The sequence below is a fragment of the Morone saxatilis genome, unplaced genomic scaffold, assembly GCF_004916995.1.
Source record: "Morone saxatilis isolate NCDOM2014 unplaced genomic scaffold, NCSU_SB_2.0 Contig11, whole genome shotgun sequence".
Taxonomy (NCBI): domain Eukaryota; kingdom Metazoa; phylum Chordata; class Actinopteri; family Moronidae; genus Morone; species Morone saxatilis.
Genome location: NW_023339663.1, coordinates 11,634,793 through 11,650,184, shown reverse-complemented (window position 1 = coordinate 11,650,184; position 15,392 = coordinate 11,634,793). Strand labels below are relative to the sequence as shown.

Genomic DNA, 15,392 nt, shown 5'->3' with positions numbered 1-15,392 from the left:
TTTTGGAATTTCAGACGCATGGCGCTTTTCTCACCCCACTGCATGTCAGTATTCATTTTTTTCTGTTGCTCATCACTCGTATTCGAGAATCTACTATTTCTTTATCAATCAGAAACTTTTGTCTAAAGTGAAAACTTGCTCATATGAAAGTGTCATATCTGACCATGCTCATTTATTATTGGGTCTGCATTTTTCAGAGAGGCCAGTGACTCAAAAGATCCAGCGACTGAACCCCCTTTTACATTCAGTCTCTTTCTGGGCAGATCAGCATGTTTCTGGAGATCAACTCTTCTAGCTTTATAACTAAAGTCAACAATATATACACACAATTTGATTCCCCAGATCAGGTCCCCACAACATGATGTACTTAACAATACCTCTGACATTAATAATTGTTTGAAAAACTGTTAGTCACTCTACCAGTTAGAATCATCTGCAGATCAGTCGCTATTAGACTAATTCCTTGGTAATCTGCCTATCCCCTCCATAAGCGAAGAGGTTAGGTCCCAAATCGACCAACCTCTCTCCTTAGATGAAGTGACCTAGGCCATCAGGTCTATGCAGAGTGTCAAGTCTTCACCACCTGATGGTTCCCCATTGAATTCTTCAAAACCTTTTCCAATAATCTGGCAAAACCCGTGCCTAATGTGTTTAATGAAGCCCTTACAATCGTTACACTTCATCAAGCTTCTCTCTCTCTGATCCTGAAGAAAGACAAGGATCCACTTGAGGCAGTTTCAGACCCATAAGCTTGTGCCGAGCTAATGCCAAAGTCCTGGCTAAGATTGTGACTAATATATATATATAGTATTGTTAAGTGGTACCTCTTTGTCTAAGGGTCATTTGGGTGTTGTGGGTGAAACAGTTGCAAAGCGCTTGCTGCAAAATGATTGCTGTGAAGTGATACTCAAAAACACTACAGCAAATACCACTCAGTAAAAGAAAACTGGTTGAATGCTGGTCTGTGTCCAGATGGCTTAATTAACCCAAATAACACACGTGTTTCCAAAGAGTATTGTTATTGCTAACCGACAAAAGAAAAAGATTCAATACAAGCTGAAGTGTTCAGTGGGTGAGTGTCAAGCATTGTGATGTGTCCGGGAGCAGCAGATAAAGATGCAGGACAGAAAATAGGCAGTCACCACACCTCTGATGTCTTATCTGAACACATCACTGTCACACAAACAAGCCACTCGCTCCTCACAAGCACACACACTCTCTGAATGTGAGGGTGGATGAGAGTGAGTCACTCTCCCTTCTGGCCATGAAAAAAAAAAAAAAAAGCAATCTGTGGCAGAGAGACTGGGCTTTAACAAAATTGCTTCAAATATGTAGTACTTAAAAACGCTTGTGCACCCATTAATTAATTGATTTATTGGACTGATTTTAATGTATTAATAGAAATCTTTGGTTATGAGGGTAAAATGAAAGCAGGTGAACCACAAATGCATTACAAGGTTACTATAACATTAGTACTTCGACAGTAGTTTGTAGTAGTAGATGCAGTCACATCTGTCCAGCCAAATACAATGACATTCATCCAATGCTTCATACAGCTCAGTCTAGAATATACAGCCCAAACGCTCCATTTTACCAACAACTAAGGGCAGAAGGAAGAAAAAACAGATGCAGAGAAAAGCAGCAGCTGTAAATCTGGCTGATGCAATCTAATGGAACATCATACTATGAGGGGCTGATGTGTACGACTGCCAGTTAGGCCATGTCCACACCAAGCTGGCTAAATTTGAAAAGGGCCTCTATTTCTACAAATTCCAGCCTTCTATCAGACAATGTTTTCACACCCATCATGGTGCTTTTTGAAAATAATCTCCAGAGTGGATGGATCCCAAAATGCCAGTCTTGTCTCGTGGTGTGGAAGGGAAAACAAAGCTCTTCAAAAACGATGACAAACATCTTTACAGGCATGGTGGGATGCTATGTAAGAGTAATATGAAGAAACTTTTTGCTGCCTCCAGCTCTTTGTGATCACTCCTTTTGAGTGCTGACAAAGCCAATCATGCAAAAAAAGATGTTCTTATTAACCTACACTTAGTGTTTACAAGTTAGGTCAGCAGCACAAAAAATACTGTTCATGCTGGTTAAAGGATAGCACTGGAAATACTTTGCAATCCAAACAAACCATAAACAACAACAGACTGATCCTGCTAAGTGTTGACTGTACACCACAGCCTGATACAGCCTAACCATCCATGCATGCATCTAAAAACTTTAAAAACAAATGGCCATATGGCTTCTTTTTAAGATACAAAAAATGTAAAATTAATATAATTATATTATATTATTGGCAAAAAAAATAAATAAATCCATACTGTGCGTCTCTAATACAAACAAGATAATACACTGGAAGTAAGTAATGAGCAAGGCAGTTCTGCTTCTCAGTGGTACCATGGTGAGAATCAAGTAGACAGCAGATAAAGACAGCAATAAGTGAGACATTTATACATCTATACACCTTAAAGAAGTGAATAATAACGGTATCCTATTTTAATGGTAAAATAAATTAGTTGTTTTAATGAACGCTGAATATGTAGGTAAAGGTGGCTGTCAGAATAAGACAACGAAGAAGAGGCAAACAGACAACAAGGAAAAACTGAGACAATGGATGAGGATGAGACGGGGGGACTGACAAACAGTAGAAAGACAAGAGTGATTAAGACCAAGGCTTATGGTCTATCATTTTTGAGAAACTCTGAGCTGCATTTGGTATACATTGTGTGTTGGTTTCCCCAACAACACTTCTAAATATAACCCTCCACAACTGGAGCAAATGTTGAATAATGAAGCGCGGGAGGTTCTAGAAAAGGAAGACCTCGCCGGGAAGATTTTGCCAACATATTTGAATAAAATAATCCACACCTTTTTCTGCAAGGCTCACGGACAAACACATGGGAACATTAAATATGCCATGATGTACCCAGTATCCCTTGTTTAATCATCTTTATATTTTTGAAGTCTTCCTATCAAATCTCAGCTGGTAGGAAAATTCAATTTAAATTCAATATAATATAATATAATAATAAAATTCAAAATCATAAACCTATAAATGACATCAACTGCATGTCAAAGATAAAATGTTTTAAGTTTATCAAACATAGAAATATGACTGGCTCATCTAGGTCTCTAGAACTACTGGTACTTCTACATACACCACTGTTAACACAAACCAATGCAATCTTTGCATTTCTGCCTTCTTCGAGGCAAAAGCAAAAAGGAGAGTTGGTGTCAGAGTTGGCAAGTACTGTACAACACAGACACTGTGGGAACCTGGCAGGCATCACTGCAGCGGAAGCAAACTTCATCTCAAAATCCTGCAATACTCTCATACATGCACACCCGATTCTTTATTCTAAAGCTACTGAAAGGTTTTCTACTGGCCTCTGATGTGCCATGTGGGGAAACTTTTATCCACCGTGCAAGTACTATAACCAAACTGACCGATGGTTAAAGGGTGACAATCATCAGACAATACTTTAAAACTAGCTTAGCCATACATATTTGATTTGTTCTTTTTTATAAATACAGCAAAAAAAAATTAACGTCAATACCTGCAATAGTCTCGACTCCCTAGCCAATTCACACATCATTTAGTACAATGCTGTGTCATTGTTGACTATTCTTAATTTCTTGCCTTTTCACTTACAAGTAAGAGGGTGTGCTGGGTTATCAATTGAAACCTTTTGATAATACTGCAGTGTTTTGGTACTGCATACCATAATACTTTTTGTTAGATTACAGTAGTGAGACACAGAAAAGGCAGGGGGGAGAGAGGTGCTCGCTGGGGTAATGTTAAGGCTCAGCCTTGACACGTGGTACACAGTCTACCCAGTGAGCTCCCAGGGTGCCACAGCTTACTTTGCTAAATTATAAAACAACTTCCAACCAGATTCACCTTCACTTCTAAAATTCCCCAACTGTCTTAACGGAAATAAACAGTCATACAAGACCTTTCCTTAAATTCAGTTAAGGGCAGAATTTGATAAAGGAAACAAAGAAACTGGCCTATTTGGTCAGTACTTTAATAAGACTGTGGTTCAGTAGTCAGCCCGAGTCAGAGGATTGAAATGGCGTGAGGCTTGTGAGGCCGTCAATGCAGTGCCATTAAGTTTAGACCAAAAGGTCACAAAAGAGGCCAACTCTGCCATGAAAGCACAATAGCGTGAGCAGAACACAGTTCTGATGATCACTATGTAAGAGCAGCAGCACGCAGTCTTCCTGGGCTGTTGTTGGCTGTTCATAGAAGAAAATGACAGGAGGTGAAAATCAGAGGAGGGCATACTTGACTAGCTGACTCACAAAAATCCTGCTTACGTTTTTCAGATCAGAAGTCAGCCCCACCAGAACCCGGCCTTCCCCTCCCCCTCTTGCTACCCCATAAACCACAAAACATTACAGACATGACACTTTTTAAACAAAAGCTGCCCTCAGTGCTCCTCCCCTTTGCCCCTTTCTCTACTCGACTGGCTCAACTGCTCTCCTTCTGTTATGGTTATCTACATCTCTGAGAACAATAAGGCCGAGGCAGTGGAGCCCAGAGAGGGCCGGAGAGGGCCACAGATGTCTGTCCCATCACCCACCCCCATGCCACATTCAGCTCTCGCTTCTGTTGGTAGACGGCAAAGGGGAGGCAAAGTGTAGTTTGTGGGTATTGGTTGAGGTGGTGGTAATGGAGGGGTGGTAGGAAGGATTGGAAAGGGGAACTAAAGCTATTGTTACCGTATAGCAATAGACTAGATCATTTCACTGGCCCACAGCTGCTTTCTCTTCCAAAGAGAAGTGGAGGACCAGCCAGTATGTTATAGAGAGAACAAGGATATTTCTGCCATCCTCCAAAACCCGAAGGATAGCTTAGTAGACAAAAAGACAAAAGTAGAACAACCTTTGCAGCCACTCTAACATGGGGGGGAAAGTGTTTAGATATCATACGAGGACCTCTACAAATCATGCTGTGCATCTCTTCTATACTCGTTCACACAGTGAGCTTCCCTCCTCATCAACAGGCAGAGTCGGTATTGATCTTCCCTCAGGGTTTTCTATTTACAGTCTGCTGGTTAGCCGGGAGAGCAGGGAGGGTATCTTCCAGAAACTTTACTCAGCAACCATTGATTTGCAATTAAACCAGGACCCTGCATTCCTCCACCAAATCCACAACTCTCAAATGCCTCAAACGGGCCCCTAAACACAGCCGAGTGGGCATACGTTGTTGTACGATAACATTACTAGCAAACCCTCTACTGAGCTGCCATACGACTGGCTGAGCAGCATGGTCAAAACCACCTCTGAGCGCATGAGTACTACTGCATACTAATGTTAAAAAAAAAAGTCATAAAAGTGCACTGCATATAGTCATGGGAGTCTGTCTGTGGCAAAAGCATTTTACCATGGAACCAAAAGCAATTATATGTTTGCAGGTGAAACCTCTACCACTGAAAGACAGCCAGAGAAAGAAAGTAGGAGGTTGAGTGTCTAAAAGTGTCAGCAGACAGCCAGTGGATTTCACAGGGTGTGGTGACTCTATATCCCAGAAAAGTCAAGACATTCCCGGGACAAACAAGCAAAGTGCTGGTTTGGCTGAGAGAGGAGACAGCAGACTTTACCAGAGGGGGGGAAAAAGCTGAAGAGAGACAGCAGAGCAACAAAGCAGACCAGGAGTTCCGACATGGATGCAGGAGCCATATGTCAGCACAGTTAAACACACACAGCGTCTGTAAGGAAAGGACTGCAAAGGCAAATTTCTGTCGGTCTTCCTGCGTTCTTTGCTTGGTACTACTAGCATGTACCTCCCATCCCCCAAGACACACACGCACACACTGCTCCCTTCCTTCTCCTCTGCAGAGAGACATGCAGGTTGGGAGAGGAGGGCCAGGAGGATGAAGTGGCGTGGGAAGGGTTAAGTCCAAACAGATCCATCTGCTTCCTCGTCTGTCCTCCTGGCTGGCTGCTGGCCCCAGCCCAGCTTTTACACAGCCTGCAGCCTGACGCAGAGCATTAACACATACACACAACTGGACAGCACACATCAAAAACACAATGCTGACAGGTTTGAGCATTTTTGTTAAGCGTTTTTTTTTTTTTTAGATATAAAGAGGGAAAGGTTTTCCAGATGGCCTTCAACAAGATGCACATGCCCTGGGCCAAAGACCTGGCTAAATTTAAAAGCCTGAGAATGTCTTTTCACTAAATTCATACTGAACAAACTATGAGCAAAAGCACAGGTTTTCTTCCTTGGAAATACTTTGACAATTTAAAGATTGGATCATATGATCAGTCACAGATCATAATCAGCTGATATTTGCTCTAATTAGTTTGATCAGCGATATGCAAACAATCAAACATCCTAGGGAAAATACATCCACTCATTTTGCAGGCTATACAGCTCGTTGGCAGGCCAGCTAACAACCTAACAACCTACCAGCACATCTTAAATGTTCATGTAAGATGTGGGTCATCTTTTCATATCTGTCCATGGCTGGTAAATAATAGTTACCAGAGCCAGTTTGTTTACATTGTGTCTCTATGTCGCTGCACAGTCAGCTGTCAAACACGTACACTGGCGCGCCCACTCAGAAGCCTGGAGGCTAAAAGAGCATTTCTGATAAATTCAGAATGACATTTTTTCTGCTTTCAATGTTTCAAAAGAGTACAGTAATGGCCTACATGCTGGTCAATGTGGACTAGACGGATGGAGTCACAACACTTACATGTCACTGACACGTGGCCTTTGGTACAAGTTCAACTTCATTCAAATATGTTTACTCTGATAATAACCTTACATAATATACAACAACCTGTTTGCATTGTTTACATAACAGTTGAGATGACTGGAGGATTCTTTCTCTGATTATAATCACATTGAGAGCGCATGTAAACACTGAATGTCATACACGTCTAATTTGCTTTCCCTACAACTTCCTGCAACACCATCATAGTAAAAGCTAGAAGGATCTACTACACTGTTGTGTCAATACTTATCCCCACTAATATGACCTTATCTATACATTCCCAATTAAGTGAGAAGGCAACAATAAGAGAAATAAGCTGGATGGATGGGGCTACATATGAACCCTATTTCAGTTATGAGCTTCGATGAAATGAACATACATGCCTGGACCTATCCATACACTGTGCACAGCCGGACAGCTGCAGGAAATCAAAGGCAAGAGCATAAAGGGAGGGGACAACAGTGTGCACTGCTGCATACACCCTCATAAAAGAGTATGTTGTCACTGATAGGAGAGGTTGTCTGATGAAGGAACACCTGGTTAGGGAGAGGCCCAAACCTGCTGAACCCTCACAGTTATACCCCCCTTTGTATTTAAACAACACAACAAAAGAGACCTGCTTCTATACAGTGTACTGTACGGGACTTGCAATGGTGAAGTTAACACAGAAGAACTTGTTTAGGCTGCTGATGTTGTGAGTGAATAAGAGAGAGACAGAGAGAGAGACAGAGAGGGGCGTGCAGACTTACAGTATGTCAGACAACAAGGTCAGCCCATCCCGGGAGAGGTGTTGGCTTTCTAACAGAGTACAGCTACTTGAAACCAAGGTCACTGCTCTGTGGCTGAGGGAGGGACAGGAGAGTGGGGCCAGACAGGGACAGCTTCGCCACATGGCCTATGTATAGGTTTGATGTGATGTACAGGCTGAGTGAATGTGTAACTGCATGTCTCATAGTGAGTGTGTGTGTGTGTGTGTGTGCACGTGCCTTTAAATTGATGGAATTCAGATCACTTGCACAAAATAAATAAATAAATGAACGAATAACATTCAGGGCTGAATTTCCTGAAACCAGATGCCTTTCTGACATAAACAAATCAGTCCATTATCGCTGCCATTATGGCTAGAAACTGTAGAGTAGGGATCTTAGCTGCTCTCTGCACTCATTCAATCTTTAATAGCCCTCTGCATGGTTTTGACTGGCTTCCTAGAAAAAGAGGCATATTGACTAGCATTGCACAGCAAAAGATTAGAGCAGTTTCCCAAAGAAACTTGACATGGTCAAGCTAGAGTTTAGCAATTCAAACTTGCTGTTAATCCGGGCTGAGCTCTTACACACTGATGCGGAGACATACAACTATATAAGGCAGTATGTGTTCCTTTTCCTTACATCTGTCCACTGTCTTCAAGTGGATGGGAGATTAAGGTAGGCAAAGAAGGAATGACGAGGTGCTTTGCTGTTAACTTTATAAAAATATATCACTTAAAAAGTAGTCTAAACATGCCACTTTTCAAAACTTGCGATCCCTCCAAGCAGACGTTCGTTCGTTTGGCTCACTGTACTTCTGCACAGTCACTTTTTTTGTTGACTGTCTAATTTACTCTCAGATTCTTGAAAGCATGTGTCCTCACCTTTGTGATTCTCATGAAAACATGAATATGCTTTGTATTTGGACTCACTATCAACAACACCCAACATTTGTATTCCTGCACAACAGCCCTAGGGGCTCGAGGAGGGCTGAGGGTTACTGGATGGACAAACAAAACCAAACTGTGTAAGGAGGGAGAGATGCTTCAATGTTATCTTATCCTCCCCCACCTTGGACAAGGGCCTAGCAGCTCTAAAATTAGCCGTCACTTCTAAACACAGTCTTTGGTGTTGCAACTACTCTTTGATGGGAACTTGGCTCATGGCTGACGCACTGAAAGCAAACTCAAGTCCATCTCCAACTGCAGAGATGAAGCCAAGATAGTATACAAATGCAAACTAGAGACGCACACGTCCTTGACGGTCTCCATTTTTACATTATCATTGGAAGCGTTTGTATGAAGCGCTCATTCAAAAGTGACATTGAAGTAGCTCACTAGAACACTAGAATAAACTTTACATTATAGACACCAACATTATGTGTAGGGTTGGGGAGTAGCATATTCATAACTTTCAGTGAATACCATCATAATGATAGTGCCAAATTGTGTGAATGTTTTTGATCGATACTGAACTAAGTGAACATCATTTTAAAATAAAATGGGGCACAGAGGTAGCCGAGTGTACGACGCATAGCAGATAACCACAACAGTAGCTAACATTTATCATCAATACAACCAATATCATTTTTCTCTGATTTGCATGCTGTTGCCATATTGCGATACTGTATATTGAAAAACGTAATGATGATTTAACAGAAATCACCAAATCTATATTTTATTTATTTTTTACAAGTAACCAAAAACTTATTTTGTTAAGATAAATGAAATGTATAACCAGCCAAAATAATAAAAAAATAAAAAAAATAAAAAAACCTAATGGGAATTTATTGAATGGCTGGTCAAATCTGACCATTCACTAGCCATTTGTGAGCCACACTGTAAAAGGAAGAGCTGTGTACATATATAGAAGTGATGTTTAAGTTGAATTGGACTTACAAGAAGAGAAGGGAGCAGATATGCCTGAACAGGGAGACTGTGACATGAAACAGGCTTCTTTTTTAAAATACAGGGTTCCAGTTGATGACGGAATAAGCAGTTGAATACATGGCAATTCATAGACCACCAACATTATAAAGCAGCAGTGAGTCTAAATCAGTCTAACCATCAGGTGCAGATCCTGTTTGTGCGTGCGTGTATTAACATGTACTTAGGCTTGTGGAAAACAGTGATTGGGAAGCAACCATGACCTCCCAGCAAGAGCAGAAAAAAAAAAATCTTGAAAGCAAACCAACATCCTGTGCTCATGGCTGCACAGAGATACTAGACTTGATACTACATTTTGGACTATTTATACACACATTTGTTTAACCGCATTATTTGCATTTCTATCTAGACAGCAGGAAGTCCTTGCGTGTTACAAAAAAATGTGTTGGCCATTCTTTAATACTGCCAATAGGGTTTGCAATTATAGATGGTTTTCAGGACTATTATACATATATGTTCCCATTAACACTGATATAAATAACCCAAATCCTTATACAATAATCATAATTTACTGTGTGTGTATCGAGTATGAACTGCACCAACTGTTCCAACACTGTTTTGTAACAGGCAATCCAAGAGACAAAAATTAAATGTCAAAAATAAATAAAAATCAATGCAACAAGATGTTGTACATGAAACTGCCGCCATGCACTGCTATTTATCCTTTTCACTCTCACGCCTACAAGTTACTTCTACTCACACAGAGTGCTAACTGGTCTGAACCTCCATTACAGGGAGCACACTGGCCTCCCACTCCCACCCTACGAACGGTGGCAGACTGCCAGGTGGGGAAGAGCGTGTATGTGTGTGTGGTCGAACTACACAGGACAATGGCACAAAAACACAGAATTAGCGAATACTTACAAATCATCCCACAACCTGTCAACCTTGAGAGATTTGACACAGAGCTCTAACGCTCCTCAAAGGAAGTCTAACCTTCTGTGTCACCACTGGGCATGTTGATGTAGAACCCCTGGGCAGGCAGTAATGCATAATACTACATTCCCTTGCCTCCCATCTCCCTGAAACTGTACGACCTATGGCAGACCACAAATTCCTTTGCCTAAGATGTAAGCTCCCTTCCATTCAGCTTGCTATTAGCGTATTTTGCCGCACTCCATGCCACAGTGCTTTGCCTGTTCCCTGCAAACAGACTCCTTCTATACGGCATCAGTATGCAGCCTGCCTGAGGGGGAGGAGGAGGAGCAACAGAGGGGAGGAAGAAGGGAAGGCTGGGAAAACAAAGCCTCTATAGTCGTCTCTCCAGCCGGGCCAGGCCGAGCTGCACTAGCGGGGGCGAGTTATGTAATGTGACTGGCAGGGCCCACTTCCCTGTTCAGAGCTGCTGCACACACTAATCCCCAATGAGGAACAAGCCCTGCTTTGGAAGAGGAGGAGAAAGAAGGGAAGCTGTGAAGGAATCAGTGGAGAAGGTGTGATTACAAGAATTTCAGCCTTTCATCTGCACCAAATCGAACACACAGACAACTCCCCTCTCAGTTCCTCTGCTGAAAGATAACAGTCGGAATGATATCAGCACTGCTGGTGGCTGGCTACAGCATACAGAGCAGACACCACTTTCACACAAAAAGCCTGTGTATGAGATGTGATAATGACACACTTGAGCTACTCGTACCAGACTATTTGTAACAGGTAAATAAAAAGTGGTAATAGTTCACACAAGTCCTGGTTCCAAGACTGTAGTTCCACTCATGTCACTGTTAAACTATACAGTACATATATCAGATATTTATAAGAATTCTACACGCTAAACATGGTTGTCACATTTGCAGTGTTGATTTTATACCCGAGATTCAATAAAGTAGCTGATGCAAATGCTCTGGTCTAGTGCAGCAAGACGTCTTTATTTAGTCATGTTATAAAAACGTAATGCTTATTAAGCAACTGTTTCTGCTCTAAGATCTTATTCAAAAGTCTCTGCAACAGAGCATAGAAGAATATATGTGTGAAAGGGCTTCTATTCAGCATGTCTACTAGTAGTACATTACAGTGCCTATTCATGTTTCATTCTAAAAGCATATGACTGTCAAACCAACCAGGTAGACAGATATGACATGATCTTAATAGAGGCTGAGAGGAAATGGCACCAAGACAAGTCACACAGTGAAAGAGAAACACATAGCACAGAACCAGACCAGTGATCTACAGGCACCTCTGTCGGTTCTGCTAACCATGGAGACCAGGTGGTGGACTTAAAGCAGTTAAAAATAAAAGTCTCATTCTGATTTACTTAGCTGCTTGCCTGGAAACCATGTGACTGGCATCACATGAGGAGAGGGGGGAGGAGAGTGGCAGAGGGTTTGTGTGTGTGCGTGTGTTTGTGTCCAGCACCCATAGGCACACACGCACGCAGCATGTACTCCACTCCTGGCACCATAATAAGCTTTGTGATCAGTTTCCTTGGTTTCCACTGACAGTAAGCAGATATAGGCAGCTCGGAGAGGTAAACAGTAGCAGCTCTTGCTGGTGCACAGCCACAGGCACACAGACACAAGAGAGGCGGGTGGGATGAGAGCAAGAGAGTCAGAGAGAGAGAGAGAGCGAGAGAGAGAGAGAGAGAAGACGAGAGAGAGGGAGAGAGAGAGAGAGAAGAGGAGAGGGACGAGAGAGAGAGAGAGAGAGAGAGAGAGATGAATTTGTGCAGAAGAGAGGGGGGGGGGGTAAGGCACTGTTTCAGCTTTTGATTAGTGGCTGGATAAAAAGAGAAAAAAACCTATTAAAATCCAGAGATTGGTGTTTACATTTGAGCCTTTTCTAAGTAAACGTGTATATCTGCGCTAAATGGTATGGGTTACTTCTCGTAAATGGTTCAGTTAGGGCTGCATGATTAGAAAAAAGGTCTACTTTGTAGAGATCGAATTACCACAATGTGCATTTAAAAGGTTTTTGTTTTTTAAAAAGTACTGTAGGTGATAGTGGCTATGTTAGCTGCCTCAAGTCACGTCAGTCCCAACTGACATGAATAGTTGGCTATCGGACCCGCCGCAGTTTACAGGACTGTCGTGACTCGAGATCGTTAGCTGACTCTGGCAATCTTATAGCCAATCTAGAGATCACATGTACAGGAGGTTTAGACTCGTACTGAATTGTGCACACAAATATGTGATTTCAATGTCACTAGGAATAAATGGCTTAGAATTTTATGGTGAAAAATACAACTTAATGGATATGCTTCTCTTGTAATGTTCATTGAAACACTCAACACCCTAATCAGCAAGTCACCCTACTTTTAAGTCTATAAAACTAATGTAAATGGGGAAGCATCATCCCATGTCTGGAAACCTTGGCTGTTTGAAACGATAAACAACTTTTTTAGATCTAACCACACTGGGCAAAATTAGCAACAGCCAGCAGCCAAGTGGCTGCTAGATTAGCTTCACTCACCAGCCAAATATCCAATGCTAATCTCCTGAGTGACTGGTAAAATCTGAACATTCATAAGCCATTCGGAGGGTGGATAAAAAGGTTACTGTTGTAGCCTGACTACGCATTTAAATCAGAAAATAAAGATTAAACACCCCAAATCCCACCCTAAAAAAATTCTCAATGATTGCAACCTTTAAGTAGAAGCTAGGCAGTGTGTTTGTTAACGTATATAAAAACAACTACATCCTTCATTATCATGCCAACAGTTTGATTGGTGTGGAACAGTAAACATTTTTTTCTGACATTAGGATAAGACTATATACGTGGTCTTGTGCTCATAATCTACAACTTTCAGCTAAAGTCACATTCACTGACCGAGGAAGATGTATTTGTGTGTGCAAGGCATGTGTGAGTGAAACAGAGAGGGTAATGGAGGGCTTTCTTTGGACACATGCTAGTTCTGCACTACAGAAGCTGTGACCTACTTTTCACAGTCTCTAACACACACACACACAAACAAAAGTGTGCACGCACAGACACAGCCTCTGACAAAGGGACAGGAAAGCAGAGGTTAGGCATGCACTAAGCCCCGTTCTTAATACATGCATTCCAGTGGATAGAATTCAATGCTGCTGCGCTTTCAGCCTGCCTGTTGGTACAAGAAACTCCTGCATGACTGACAGTAAAGGGTAGAGCCTGATACTTATAGTATGCAAGAACAACAACAAGTACACTAAAACACTCGTTCGTCACACTGGTTGAACACACACACACACACACACACACACAACTGGTTGTTTGGTTAAACAAGAGGTAGCCTGAAGTATTGCAATAATGTAATTTACTAAGCTAAAGAAATTACATATATGCGAGACAAAACACAGGTCTACACGTCACATGGTTGACACCAACATCAACTCCACTTCACAAAACACAAAGACTTAAGATGAGCCAATATTCCTTATTATGTATGGTCCAGAATGTAAATAGAAGTCAAAAAGACAAAAAGGTGCAAATGTGACATTTCAACCCTGTGCTCTTGACACACTATATTGTACAGCATACCACATGATAAGATGCAAGCACAACAGATGAAGAAAAAATATCCAAGAAACACATTTTTAAGAAACAAGTGCTTTATGAATAGTGTTATTCGTCAACATACCGATTCCATGGCTGGGAGAATGTCAGTGGGCTAAAATCCAACTAGAAAAACACCTGCCGCTGCAGAGTCCACAGAATCCTGAAAAACAAGATGAAAACGAAACCAAGAATTAATTACCAGGACAGCACAAGCAGTTTCACATTCCTTACGTCGGACAGGTATTGGGGTGGATGCCGAGGGTCATGTTTCTCCCCCCAGGATCGGTTCTCCCACAGTTCTCTGACAAACTGAGAAAGGGCTATGGAAGAACAGGATATTGGGGAACTGACATGCAGACAGGCATTTTGTCCCCTTTTCGTTCCCTCGACCCGACACTGGACGCTCCAAACCTTGTCTTTATCCAAAATAACCCAGCTCTGCACCTGGTCTCTGTGCCATGTGATAATGATGTAGTGCAAACCTGAACTTTGTCCGGTCCTGAACCATATGTACCGAGCCCACACCTCCCCTGCTCCCCTGATTATCTGTTTTCCAATATTTTTATGTGATGATTTTTGACTTAAGATTTACCTGCTGAAAACACCCTATAGGAATGTAAACTACACAAAACATTGTACTGTTTTGTGATGACGAATGGACACACAGTACATTCTTGACCCATAAAACAGATTCAACAATGTTCGATTCAACTCTATTAAGCAGCCTGTATTTTGTGGTGTCTGTCAGATGGAAACACATTTATTTAGTGAAGCTAACGAGTCAATTAACACTGAACAACTCCTGAAAGCTTCAAGTAAAATACATGTGGTGGTCTATTTGTGTGGGAAAACTTCCATAAGGGCCAAAGAAATGTCTAAATTTGACCAACTGCTCCAAAATGTTACTTCAATTAGTTTCATACTGAATTCTGCATATTTCACTTTTTGGGTTTCTTTTAGACTTAGGTAAATGGTAAATAGACTAGGTACATCAAAGACCAAAGAATTTATGAAATAGCATGAGAGATTTTTGGGATGGGACAGAATGGCTGGGAATGCAATTAACACATTCAACAAGTTTAATTTTCCTAGATTTAATGTAAATGTTTTATTACAGAACTTAAAATGTGTAGCAAAAATAATCTGAGAGTAAATATCAACTTTTAACTGTAATTGGAGATGTCTGTACACCGATATCATTTTTAGGCCTTTGCAATTCTAAATATAATGTTTAGACAGTGTAGGATATTACATGGTGACAATGCATCAACCTCATAACAAACAATATTTACATTTATAAATATTTGTAAATCATGTTAAATGGACTGGACTGAAGTAGTACATATACAGGTAACTCCTAAAGTCAGTGAACTGCCGCAATAACGTTACACACAGCGATATTTAGCCACGTTTGTTAACAGTATGTAACATTTGCCACTAGTCATACCCAAATAAGAAAGACTATAGCAGCAAACCCCCCCCCCCCCCCC

General features: G+C 41.4%; 1 protein-coding gene across 2 annotated transcripts in view; it reads right to left on the bottom strand.

Annotated features, from left to right (window-relative positions):
• The window catches only part of ankrd11 (ankyrin repeat domain 11), a 93,219-nt gene that overhangs the window by 53,077 nt on the left and 24,750 nt on the right, over window positions 1–15,392 (bottom strand). For both annotated transcript variants that reach the window (XM_035682395.1, XM_035682396.1), the window contains exon 2: window positions 13,985–14,062. The gene's annotated coding sequence lies outside the window, so the exon portion shown is untranslated. The remainder of the gene's footprint in view (window positions 1–13,984; window positions 14,063–15,392) is intronic.